Source organism: Ambystoma mexicanum, chromosome 1q (genome assembly GCF_040938575.1).
Source record: "Ambystoma mexicanum isolate Mex_15411 chromosome 1q, UKY_AmexF1_1, whole genome shotgun sequence".
NCBI classification, from domain to species: Eukaryota; Metazoa; Chordata; class Amphibia; order Caudata; family Ambystomatidae; genus Ambystoma; species Ambystoma mexicanum.
In genome coordinates, this window is record NC_090922.1 from 1,473,050,338 (window position 1) to 1,473,063,185 (window position 12,848).

At 42.8% G+C, this 12,848-nt stretch overlaps 1 protein-coding gene across 1 annotated transcript in view; it reads left to right on the forward strand.

The window, feature by feature from the left end:
- The first annotated feature begins 3,514 nt into the window (after positions 1-3,514).
- LOC138549910 (HORMA domain-containing protein 1-like) overlaps positions 3,515-12,848 on the forward strand; it is a 1,553,847-nt gene continuing 1,544,513 nt past the window's right edge. The window contains exons 1-2 of the mRNA XM_069642372.1: positions 3,515-3,609; positions 3,962-4,016. The gene's annotated coding sequence lies outside the window, so the exon portion shown is untranslated. The remainder of the gene's footprint in view (positions 3,610-3,961; positions 4,017-12,848) is intronic.

The following is a 12,848-nucleotide window of genomic DNA, read 5'->3' on the forward strand; positions in this document are numbered from 1 at the left end:
GCCTAGACTCACCTTCAAGTAAAATTGGCCCAGAAGTATATATCAATTTAAAAACCATAACGCAAGTTTGGGACAGGGCCAACTCGATCGCCCAGCTCAGTAGTAAAAACAGATAATCTGAGTATAGCAGGCAGGGTTTTCTACACAACAACCCCTGTACGTATGTTGTTAAATTGCAGCAAAGAATTACGCAGATTTGTGAGCTACCTTTGTTTCCACATACTACCTACACGTGAATATACAGGGGCTTGGTGCAGAATCCCTACAGAAATTTGATTATGCAGACTGTACAGTGTACTCAGCTCTCTGAGCAATACTACAAAGGATACCATTTATTTGTACAAGATATGCCGAATATACAAGGAGACCAATTTTGGAGCTTAGTCATGGGAGCTAGTTCTTTGGTAATGTCCAATGTATCCTTCGCGTGTGGAAAAAGGCACGAAGCAAGATAGAGAATGGTCTTTAAAGGTTTGCAATATGTATTATTTAAATGATTATTTGAATGATGAATTATTATGGAAAACCTGTATTAATTGGATAAGTTTAATAATTAGACATCAGTGCATTGTTATAACGGTTTCTCAATTTTAAGTTTTATTTCTTTTTTTTAATTATGAATGGTGATTTTCATTAAGGATAAAGTGATTAGTTACTGTAATGTAGCTTTTTATGGTTGTTTGTTGACAGTGCTTAAGGTTGTCATTATTTAACCAAATGAACAATAAAAAAATATATATATTTCTCAGGTGGGTGTATAACTATTATTTTAACTCTTAAATTAGCAAATATTTGCTTAGATGCCCTTTCCATCTAGGCATTGATAGATCGTTTTTTTTTTTGCCCTTTTATTCTAGGACTCGAAGTCCTGGATTTTGCCATCAAATACCTAGTACTAAAAGTCTCAGAATGTAAAGACAAACTAAAAAAACAGGACTGGGCTACCATCTGATGAATAGAATGGAGCATGTTGGTTGGCATGTATATTACATAGCTCTCAACTCACACGCCTTTGGCGGGCGACACCCGCCTTGTAAAGAGCAGACTCACCTGCCAAGCCTCCTGCATGCCCATTCATTTAAATGGGCTCTCACCCGCCAAAAACAACATTTTCACCCGCCTTTGCGACAGAAATGAGAGCTATGTATATTATGTTATGTTTCTTGACTGCCATTGTTATTGCTTCAAAGCACTGATATAGTGAGTTGCTGGCTCAGCTCGTGTTTGCCCATAAAAGCGGCTCTGACAAGGCCCTTCCCACGAAATCTCGGGCCACCCCCACCTCTAACCACCCGGCTTACTTATCATAGCTCTCAACCATTTGTGTCGCAATGGCGGGAGAAAACACCTGATTCTGGTTTTGGCGGGTGTTAGGCAGAATTATATGCAGTACCAAGGAGACCCTTTGCAGGGAGTCCTAAACCCCTCACTCACATCCTGTCCCCCCAGATAGGCAGGCACTGACGGAGGGCTTCTGCGTAGAAGCCCGTAAAAAGACGGTGAACAAAGGAATCAAACCTGGTTTTGGTGCGCAGAGTAAAACACGAGAAAGACTTTTACAAAAAGAAATGGCGAATAAGCCCAGCCGGAACCGTGATAAAACATATATGGTCTAGCGGCTTTAAGTTTGAGGCTACCAAGATAGCTTAAAACAATACCAAGGTTATTTAAAATAACTGCCGTAGGAAAAATAGGGTAGTTACCACTGCCACCAGCCAAGTCTTGAATGAAAGGGAGCTAAACAATGCTCCAAGAGAAACAGACAAAAAGGGATAAGGAGTAACACTTTACAGTACTCCCTGTAAGATGGTTTATACTGCGTCTGTGGTTTTACAGAGGCTAATAAAGTTAATGGAACTTTATATGTTCTGGGAGACAGTAGTCAGTCCCAGAAAATGGAGTCTGAGTTGGGAAGTCTAAAAGACAACCTTGTGTCACTGCACTGAAGGTGCTGTGTAACACACAGTAAAAAGATGATGCCTGTGGAGTAGGTGGGGCTCCACAGTATATGAACACAAAAATGTTAAACACACACAGCAAAAACATATGTAAGAGTGGGAACAGAAAGGCTCACACTCTTACCAGGCGAAAGAAATAAATCCTAGAATCCAGCAAAGCTGCTGAGGGACTCACTAGGTAAGGGAAATTAGCCATTCTGGAGAATTCTCCCTAACAGCGGGAGAGAGCCCATTGAAACGAATGGACGTACAGGAGGCTTGGCGGGTGAGTCTGCTGTTTACAAGGCAGGTGACACCTGCCAAAACAGTGTGAGTTGAGAGCTATGACTTATGGCAATTTATTCTAAAGTCACTTCCCATGTTGCCTTCTAAGTATGAAAGACTGATGATGCTTCTTTCAGTGCCCATTCTGTGAAGTCACTTCTGTTGGTGTCAACCTGTATGCAAATTAGGATGTTTGCATATATTTTGCCACACAGAAGCTGGACAAAGCTCAAACAGATGATTGCCCTGCATCTATAATGTTCCTATGTTTTTTTGTGCTGTCTATGTGTTAGAAATGCCATCTGCCACATATGTGCCCAAAAAGTGGATGGCATGGGGCGAATTAGACATTATAATACAGAGAAAGTGCTCCCACGCCTAAACTTTCCTGCAAAACCATTTTGTAAAGGTGGTCAGTGGTCACGCTACGTGGTAAAGGCGGGTGACACCTTCCAAAAGCAGGGTCGGACAGGGACAAGAAATAGGCCCGGACACCCGAAATAAAATTGCCTACCCCTCGCCTCAAAAAAGTGGTCCACCCCTCGCCTCATGACCATTGACCTCTGATGACATCAACAGAGGTGATGTCATTTGACCCCACCCCAAAGTGACATCCTGGGAAACGATGAAACACAACCTTTCACCCCTTGACAAAGCAGGAAGTGGCATCAAATAGCATTGTTCCTAAGTACACTACGAAAAATATGGACAAATATGGTTTTGCAAAAAAAGAAAATGCAAAATTTCTTTTTTTTTTCCAAAACCGGCCCAGGCATGGCCAGAAACCGGTCCCCACTCCCCAGGGACGATTTGGGTTCCGCCATGGGCCGAAACTAAGGCCGAGGGGCCAATCCGACCCTGGCCAAAAGCGTGTGAGTTGAGAGCTATGATTAGATAGGTTATTAGGAAGCTGCAGTGAACCTACAAACGAGGAAGGGGAACGTGGCGTGGGCACATATTGAGAAGTCAATCGCGATTCTAAATTGTTGTAATGCTTGCTTTCAATGACCGACAAAAACAATTACAGTAGCGCAGTCTGACCCCTCCTTAATAAATGACATTTAAGCGGTGAAAATCTGCAGACAGTGAAGTTTAAAGAAGAAAACAAGTTATTCCAGCAGGCCATTTCGTATCAATTTGGTAAACCAGCAAAAGTTACCTGAACCTATGAAATGGCCGCCTGAAGCATGGTGCCGTCGGCGCGTGCCGGTCTACGCATGCGCACCTTGCAGTCGGCGCGCGAAGAGCACTGTGTGCGCATGCTCCAGCGGATAGTGGCTGCGTGTCTTTGCTCTGAGGTGGTTTGCTTCTTGCGCGTGTCCAGAATTTGGCGGGAACCGAGACTCGAAGATTTACCGAGGCCTCCGAGATTTAGCGCCTACGCACGGTAATTATACTTCCAGCAAAATGTTAAGTAGATAAGGTTGGTTTAATTCGTTGGTGAAAAATAGAGACCACAGTTTTCCGGTCAGAAATGATTATATGGGCGAGTAGAAACATAATTCAACAGAGTTTGTAGGGGCAAGCCTAAAACACGGAAATATGGATTGGAATACGTAATACTGCTCCAACGAACGTCAATCGTTGCCTTTGATCCCAAAAATATGTACACGTGATGTTCGGCAAGAACTGGGTGTTAGATCGCGACATTTCTATTTCCTATCGTCGTACTATTCTTTTTACCTCTACGGCTGCTGCACTACATGTTATGTTATCACACCATCTTTAACTCTTTGTAGAGTCTGGCCTTGGGAGCATGCTCTGCTGAAACATCTCGGTGGTTCCAACCAAAATGTAAGTTTAATGGTTTACTGATAAGTCATTAGCTTAAATTTGATTCTGTCAGCCTAATGCAACCATCTCTCAACACAGAGTGATTTTACCTGCTTTAAAACCAGTATTTGTATGTATAAAAGATGGCAGGCTGTGAGAACTCTGTATGTGGGCAGTGCACATTGAGATTACATTATTTGCTAAAGATCCCACCCACACTTTGATTAAGCAGTGCATCTGGGATTGTTTCACACACACTTCTAGTTTGATGTTATGCATTGTGTTAAGAAATTGTGAATATCCATATAAATTGAGACTTTCATTTTTGCGTGTAAAACTAGCAGATGGTATAGCTGTAAACACTGCTTTAAAAGGGGAGTTTTATTATTGCTCACTTTCATTGTCTAATAATAAGGAATTTTGTAGGTAACTGGGGCTGTGTGCAGGTTTTCAGTCTGATTAAACATTTACATATTAGAAAAGGCACTGCTAATTACAAAGAAACATGTTACAAAAGTAATTTCCAAGGCGTTCCAAAGCAATCCATGCTCCATATAAAAACCCCACATGTAACAGGGGATGCCAGCTTAGCAGAATGCTGTTCTGCGCCTAGTGTGCGGAGAGCTCAGAAGCTGCATGTCTGTCTCGTTTTGTTCCGCAGGGAAGGCCCTGAAGGAAACATTATGAGCACTGCGGGTGGTATAGAGAACAGAAGGGAGAGGGTACTGCTTTCTACAGCAAAGGCTGCAGGAGCTCAGCCTTGATTGTGATAACGTGAAATGAAATGTTTTGACTTTCATTTTTACCTCACCACGTAGTTGAGTACCGGTACTCTCTTTCAGGCTTTGAGAAGTGCAGGTACTCTAATGCTAAAAAATAAGAAGTGTAGCTACTGAAGGACACGTAGGACGGGCCTATTTAGTCTATTGCATTGGAGTTGTAATTATTTTAACAGGAAGACAGAAAAAATAGCAATGTTTTTGTTAACAAAATCTGGACTCTCCCACTTAAATCGGGAGGGTTGGCATGTATTGTTTTAAATGAAAACACAATACATTTGAAAATCCTGCGCGCCCACTCACCAGCATTAACCAAATACTTCAAATTTGTATTGGCACATATTTCTCATTCCAAATATCTCTAGTGATAAAATAAATGTATAAGATAAAAATTATTAAAATAACTAACATAAAAAATCTCAGAAAAACATTAAGCATGTGATATTCAAAACCAGAGTCCAATGTAAAGCGAGTCAGATGCGGCCTCAGTTCTGTTCTGGTGGTTGGTTGAGGTGCGTCTTGACACGCTAGTTACGATCTGAATTTCTTTCCTCTAAGACTGGCTGACGTTTGTGGCATGCAGAGAGTGCCGAGAGGAGAGCCGGTTTGTAGATTGGAGTGCCGGCTGCAGTTCGGTGGTCCTGCAGCCCCCATCGTGACGGGAGGGACAGAGCCTGTGGTCTCTGGGAAGCCGGTGAGCTAATAGGAGTTCCCAGTATAAGTGAGTGAGCGCAGGGCTCTGGAGTTTCCGGTAATGTGGTTTTCAGAAATCCTTGTCCTGTTCGGGGAGCCTCGTTTGACCGGCGATCATCAGGAGATACGTTGGGGCTTAGTGGATCAGTGTTTAGCTCAGCTCTGCTTTGCTGCACTGATAAGGTGGGTTTTCTGCTTGCTTTTTTAAAGAAATGAGTCCTGATGTATGACCTAGTTATTGCACTACAGTGCCGTCTGCTAACTATCATTTGCCGGTGTTGCTGCATTTTTAATTGGGAAGACAGGTTTTGCTTTAAGCGTTATTTGTCATAAGTGCACATGTGATTGTTCTCCATGACTAAAAAAGATATCTAGTATTTAAAGCCTTGCGAGATCCCGCAACTTCGCGGGCAAAGTACGCACAGCGCACAGCAGACATGCAGTGGACTGGGAGACAGGAGGACGCTCCCCGGCGCTCCTCTTATGGTGACCAGTCCTGCGGCCTGATTTATATATACTTGGCGACCAGGCTTCCTGCCCGCTGATGCCACAAAGCCAGCACCATATACGGAACTGTGTGAAGGCATAAACCCACTGCTGTGAATCCAACAGAAGTGGTTGCCACCCAGACTGCATCCATAGACACTGGCATAGACATAATCCCACAGCAGTCAGGCAAATTCTGTGGTTATATCAGAGACTCCTACAATACGTGATTGTGTACATTTAACCACATGTGCCTTCCTGAGAAATAAAGTCAGTTATTAAGTCACCCTTCGGCCAGTGTTCACTTCAGGCCACCACAGAGTGTGCGGTTATGCCTAGTGCTAACCCATTTGCTGCGGAAATGCAGGAGGATTCTGTAAACAATCGAGGAGATTCTAACAAATCCCTCTGTTCCATAGACAACAACTCGCTGTTGAATCTCTGCTACAGTCTCCAAAGACAAGCTGCTGAGACAAAAGCAGAAATGTTGCCAATTTTCAGTTCTGTTCCCCAGCTGAACATCATTGGTGCTCATTTGTCGGCATCCCCTGACTTGAAGAGGTTAGTGGAAATTAGTTTGAGTTCAATGAGTGAAGGTTCCACTAGGGTGACATTGCCATTGGAGGAAGAAAATGTATACTCTGAAATGACTGAAATGTGCTCTTTGCTGAAAAATGTGCTTGCTATTTGTAGGGAGATCTTTAAATGTTATGAATCCAATGCTTCCCTGCTTAAACCTAAAGAAAATTCTCTAGTGAGGCCATCTCTTCATTCATCCACTATAATTGACATGGAGGGGGAGATACTGGAGCAAGAACCTATACATCTCCAAGCCCAGGATGTCATACTTACTGAGCAGGCTTCCATGATCTTCAATTCAAATAGCCAACGTGAGTAGAATGACTCTAGAAGTACCCCGATAGAGGAACTGGAAACTCAGAGTACGGAAACTGATGTGGAAGTTTATGTTACTCGTAGGCAAAGACGTTGAAGAAAATTGGCGGCAAAAGCTGGCCAACAAAGGAGATAAAAGTGTTAAAGGCAGGCCTCTTTCAGAAAAAACTCTGGCACCTTGCACTACTTGCTGACTCCCGTTTTACATTTGTCTCCATAGATTATTATTATGATTTTATGGAAAAAGATAGCCTGGTAAGAGTGATCCCCCAACCCGTGGAGAGGATGTTTCTCATCATGAGGACACGACTGTACCCCAGAGTAGAGGGGACGATAACGAAATTTGTGGATGAAATAGAGGAGTGGGGTTCGGCAAAGTCATGCATGGCGTTAGAGCAGGCTGTTGAATCGAAGGAGCCCATGCAAAAGTCTGTTGCTCCTATGCAGCAAGAGGGTAATACCTTGCCCACAGTGGACAAACTGTCTATTATAGTTACAGACATATTTGCTACAACGGAGTGTCTGTCTTTGAACCGCCAGGAACTTTTGAGGTTGCTTCATATTTATCCTCAGCGGAGAGTCATAACATCGAAAGATATCACCCATGTTGTGCTGCTTGACTCTCGCTCGGACATTAACTGATCTCGTTTACATTGTTACAGCAAATTGACTACAGAATGTATTATGGCTATGACCCCTAGTTTAAAAAAAATAAATGGGATACCTCTTTGAACAGAGCAGCCTTTGTTTAGCGAAAAAGCCTATGGATTGGAATCTAGTAAGCAGACATATGTAACAGAGTCCAATAGGTTGGATGGATGTGAGGAAAGGAGACAGCAAATGCCTAAAGCGGGCCCAATGAGGGGGAATGGGTATGGCGATCCTTTTCTCAGAATTGTAATGATGTAGACTGAACCTTAAGCCCTGATAAAGTAGGAACGCTTTCAATCTCTAGCTGGAACACCACATGTAATTTCCATATTGTGCACAGTAAAAAATGTTGGGATAGATTGCCTAAAAATGAAATCTTTATGCTTCAGGAAACATGGTTGACTTCGAATATGGTTGTAGATGTTTATTTGTGTTTTAATAAGCGCCCCATCATTATGATAGGTTATTTATAACGCGCTTAATACCCAGAGGTTTCTAAGCGCAGACCCGGGGATCGAACCCATGTTGCTCCGTGTCATCTTGCTTCCAAGGCAAGCACGTTGCCGTTGAGCTATCCTCCCGAGTGCAAAAGTGGGGAGGGTAGACCGAGTGAGAGCTTTGTGCCCATGTTTTGGTTGTCCATCTACAAGGTCTAGGGATTAAAGGGGTGGACCACCTGCTAGTGGTTAATCTTTATGACCCACCATGGGGGAAATTGACGCAGGTCATTATGAATTTCCTCATAGGGGTCTTAGCGGAGTGATCGTGGAATTACCTGGATGGCATAGTCCGGATTGGTGGGTATTTTAACGCTCGTTGTGACAGAATGGTGACTGATAATAAGGATCGGAAGGTAGGGGTTCGGCCATTGGGGGGGGCATACGCCATACAGCAGAGCCGTAGATGGATGGATTATATGTAGGTTTACGGATTGGAATATTTTACTCCAAGCAGATTGCAGGCCTCAGACTGGAAATGGACGTGGATTAATGGCCGGTGCATTCTTGCTTGTATTACATATTTGTAGAAGGCAATTCAAGGCTTCCATTAGGTATGTTTACCCAGACCTTTACAGAGATAAGTGATCACAAAATGTTGACAGCTGAGACCACGAATCGCAAAGAACGCTTCCATCATCGAATGGTGGATAATTGCAAGGAAATAGATAAGTATGCACCCAGGCTAGGGCGGGATTGGTAAATCAGAGATTGAAAATGATGGGGTGATATGGGAGTTGCAACCTATTGAGAATATGGATAGGGTAGTAGAAGTGCTATCTGATTATGCACATAATGTGGGAGTGAACCCTCCTAAATTTAGTATAGAAAATGAGGGACATCCAGCAAGGATTTACAATGTGATGATAACATTGAATAAAAGAATTAAAACGTTTAACATACGACAAATAGGGAAGTTGGAGAGGAAGGGCTCCCTTACCCCCGATTAAAGCAAATGATTAATTGTGAATATCCATACTAAGTACAAAAACTAGGGGTTCCATGTGTTAAAATTGCAGCAAAAATGGCAGTGGACACAAAATATTGCGGCAAAAAGGCAGTGGTTCTTTCCGCTGCAAACCATGTAAAGGGTGCATGGGACACCCCTGCAACCCCTGTACCCATTATACCATTTAACGAGAGCAGGAGACACCCCCGCACCACTTAAATGGTGCAATGGAGTACACCTTTAATGGGTCAAACCACAGCATTTTTGCTGCAATTTTTTTTTTTACAGGCGACATTTCTATCACTGCATACCAAACTGGGTTAGTAGATTATATTTGTTCAGCCATGAAGGTAAACTGGCAGATTATATTTAACCTGCTGCATAATAATGACAGTAAAGGGTGTTAGCGATTAGTTAAATGCCTGGTTAATCCAAATAGGTCTAAAGAAAGGAACTCCATTTTGGCATGTGAGTGGAAGCGGTACATTATAGCCCTGTACAGCCATTTAGAGGAACCCATTGGAAGATGCTCGGATGATCTTGGGCATGATAGTGTTATATAGAACCTTGAAGCGCCTCTTGTGCTAGACGGAATTACCAATAAAAATCTCAGAGCAAATAACCAGACAGACTCAAGGAATATGGCAAAGTACTACTTTATTCTCAGTTTAATAAAGCAGGGTCAACTGGTAAACATTAGACAGATGCTTGCACACACTCACACACAAACTTGATTACACAAAGGTCTTATACTCCAACATGCTTCATCTATGACGTCATCCTACGTGGCAAATCATAAAACGTATTTGCAGGTTGGATTGGTTAGGGGAACATATGTACTTATAGAATATATAGGGGTTAATACTTCATTGGCTGTCTCTTATCTGTAATACAACCCTCCAACTAGCTCCAAAGACGTATAATACTGATTATAGCGGACAAAACAACTGCAGATTGGTCTATGCTACATTGTATAGCAGGTTGCCCCATAGACCCCCTGATTAATTGGCATTCTTACCCAACCTTGGACTTTTGGCTCAGCTAGCAGCTTGTAAGGAAACCAAAGTTTCCCGTCTGTAGTTGACCTTGTAGTCTGTTCTCTGTTCTAGGACATTCAAGGGAGGGAAAGCACATCACTATCTTCATCTGTAGGCTTAATGAATATTCCTTGTTTTTAACTTCTGAGTCAGATGTGAAGTGAGCACAAATGTGTCAATTTCAGCTTTTTATTTACTGCTATTTGATTTAATTATACTGGGTGTCATTGCTCCTCTTGGCTTATAGAGACTTGCTCACTCTACCTTGTATAAACCTTATACACCTTTAATTATCCACTACCTGGCTTTTGCAGATGCTTTCTTCTTTAATCTAAGTGAAATATGCCTCATCCATAGCTTATCCGTCTGCCTCACTTGGTACTTTGCAACTTTTCCTTAAAAATAGCATCCTTTATCCCAAGCCAACATTGACACCTCTTTGTTTAGCACACAAAACTGTTCTTCCAGCATCTCCTGACTCTACAACCCTGATCGGCTTCAGAGGTAGATTAATTAAATATTTACACAAGCCGGCGTCTATTTTCCCACTATGGCCGTCCATGACACGTTATATATATTCCTCTATAGCAAGGGCTCTATGTAACTTTTCTATCTTGCGTTACTGCGTATTCATACTTATTGGTCAACAAGTTACTTTGTCTTCTTTTGCATTCATGATTACTTTATTGTTTCGTACATTTTTCTCTTATCGCTTCAGTTACATTGTCACTTTTAAACATTTTCATATCGTTTCAGCATAGATTTGTATATCTTCTCCATGACATCACTCGGCCATCGTCAGATTTCACTCAGTGCTCCATGATCTCCAATGGTGCGTGCTGACAATCTTCCATACGGCATCCTTCCACACTTTCTGTGCGAGGGTACATTCAATACAGTTGTCTGAGTGTATATCATCTCTCATACACTCAATGAGTTATAGGCATAATATGGAGTCTCACACAGGGCCCTTCTCCTGCTGTTCCAGTATGACGGCGGTGAGGGGGAGGGGGTTAAGGAAGATTCACCCACCTGCTCCTCTACATTCCCCGCTCTGGTCAAGTCCTCGATCACATTCCTTTCTTCATTCTCCTTTATCATCTCTTCATACATTAATTTACTTGGGACCCATATCGTTGTTACACCCTCAGGTGACCTGCATTCTTTATATGTTCATCCACACTCTAGGTCATGTGGCAGCAATCTCCTGATGGTGGAAAGAATACTGCCTTACTCCTTCTCCTTGACCTATCTGCAGCTTTCGACCTGGTCGATCATTCTGTCTTATGCTCACATCTCCATACTGCAGCTCACTTCTCAACAGAGGCCATCACATGGATCACATCCTTCCTTAACGGTAGGACCATGAGGGTCTTCTCTCCCACGGCCGCAGCAGACCCCATACCTATCACCTGCGGCGTTCCCCAGGGCTCCTGTGTCTCCCCCACACTCTACAACATATTTACCAAGCCCCTTTTCGATGATTTGGATCATCTCGGTATCACCTACAATAATTATGCAGATGATACTCAGATCCTCCTTCTGCTTTCTGGAGATTATGGAAAGGATTTGGCCTTGTTAAATAGGGTGTATATCATCATCCAGGCATGGATGGCCACTCATGGACTATGCCTGAATGATGATAAAACAGAACTCATTATCCTGGGTACCACACTCAATATAAAGAAACTTGGCCCGGCCTACAATTCCTTCACGATTGACGGAAACAACATCAAAGTTGGACAGGAGGTCAAAACACTGGGATTCTACCTAGACTCCAATTTCTTCTTCAAAAGACAAGTGAGCTCCCTTGCATCCTCCACGGCCCACACATGCAAATTAATCCACGCAGCCAAACCTTTCCTGTCGGACTCTAGTTGCCTTGACTACTGCAATGCCCTTTATCTGGGATCTACCAAGGCTACCACTAGCAAATTGCAAACCCTTCAGAACAATGCCTTAAGAGCAGCTTTGGGCATTTCCAGAAGGGAACACATTACAAATCTCAGCCAACAGAACAATTGGCTAGCCACCAAAGATAAAATCCTTTTAAAAACGGCATCACTCATTCATAAATCCTTGAACAATGCCGCCCCAACTTACCTGATCAACAGATTCCTCCGACAGTCATCACTAAGACCCACCAGAACCGCATACAGAAACCGTCTATCTGTTCCCCATTACAAACGGGCCACCATAGGGGGCAACAGCTTCCAAGTAAAAGCTGCTTTGTTGTGGAACTCCCTGCCTCCAAACCTTAGAATTGACATGCCCTACCAGAATTTCCGCTCACTGGTAATCTCATGGCTGAAACGTGAGACCCAATAGACGTTGAAGCGCCTAGCACCCCTGCACATACTGAAACCACTTGTGCCCTCTTGCTTACCTGCCTGTGTGCCTCCCATTTACCTGCATATAATTACCTGTATATAATGGCCAGCTGGCCTATTAGTGATTTGTATATAACACTGGTGTACTTTATTCTTGTATTATGTATATTCTGTGTACTGTAACTAAGTTTCGAATATTCGTGTAAAGGCTGCGCCCTGATACCCCCGGGTACGCTCGCGCATTATAAATATTAAAAAAAACAAACAAACATCCACCTACATATTTTTATGCTCCTTGGGATAGTAGACCCTCATTCCAGGAGGTTCAAGGGAGCTTTTCTCTATGTTCTCAAGAGTACTTTCCTCCTTTTGAATCTGCTCACCAGTTCCAGCGTCTATATCAATCATGATCTTTATCCCAATAGCTTTCTTGGCTGTCTTCTGGCATTGTCCCAAGATGATCATTATGAAATGAAATCTTAGCAATACCAACACTAGTACTGCTCCAAGGAATTTGAAGGCATTTAGCAACCAAGT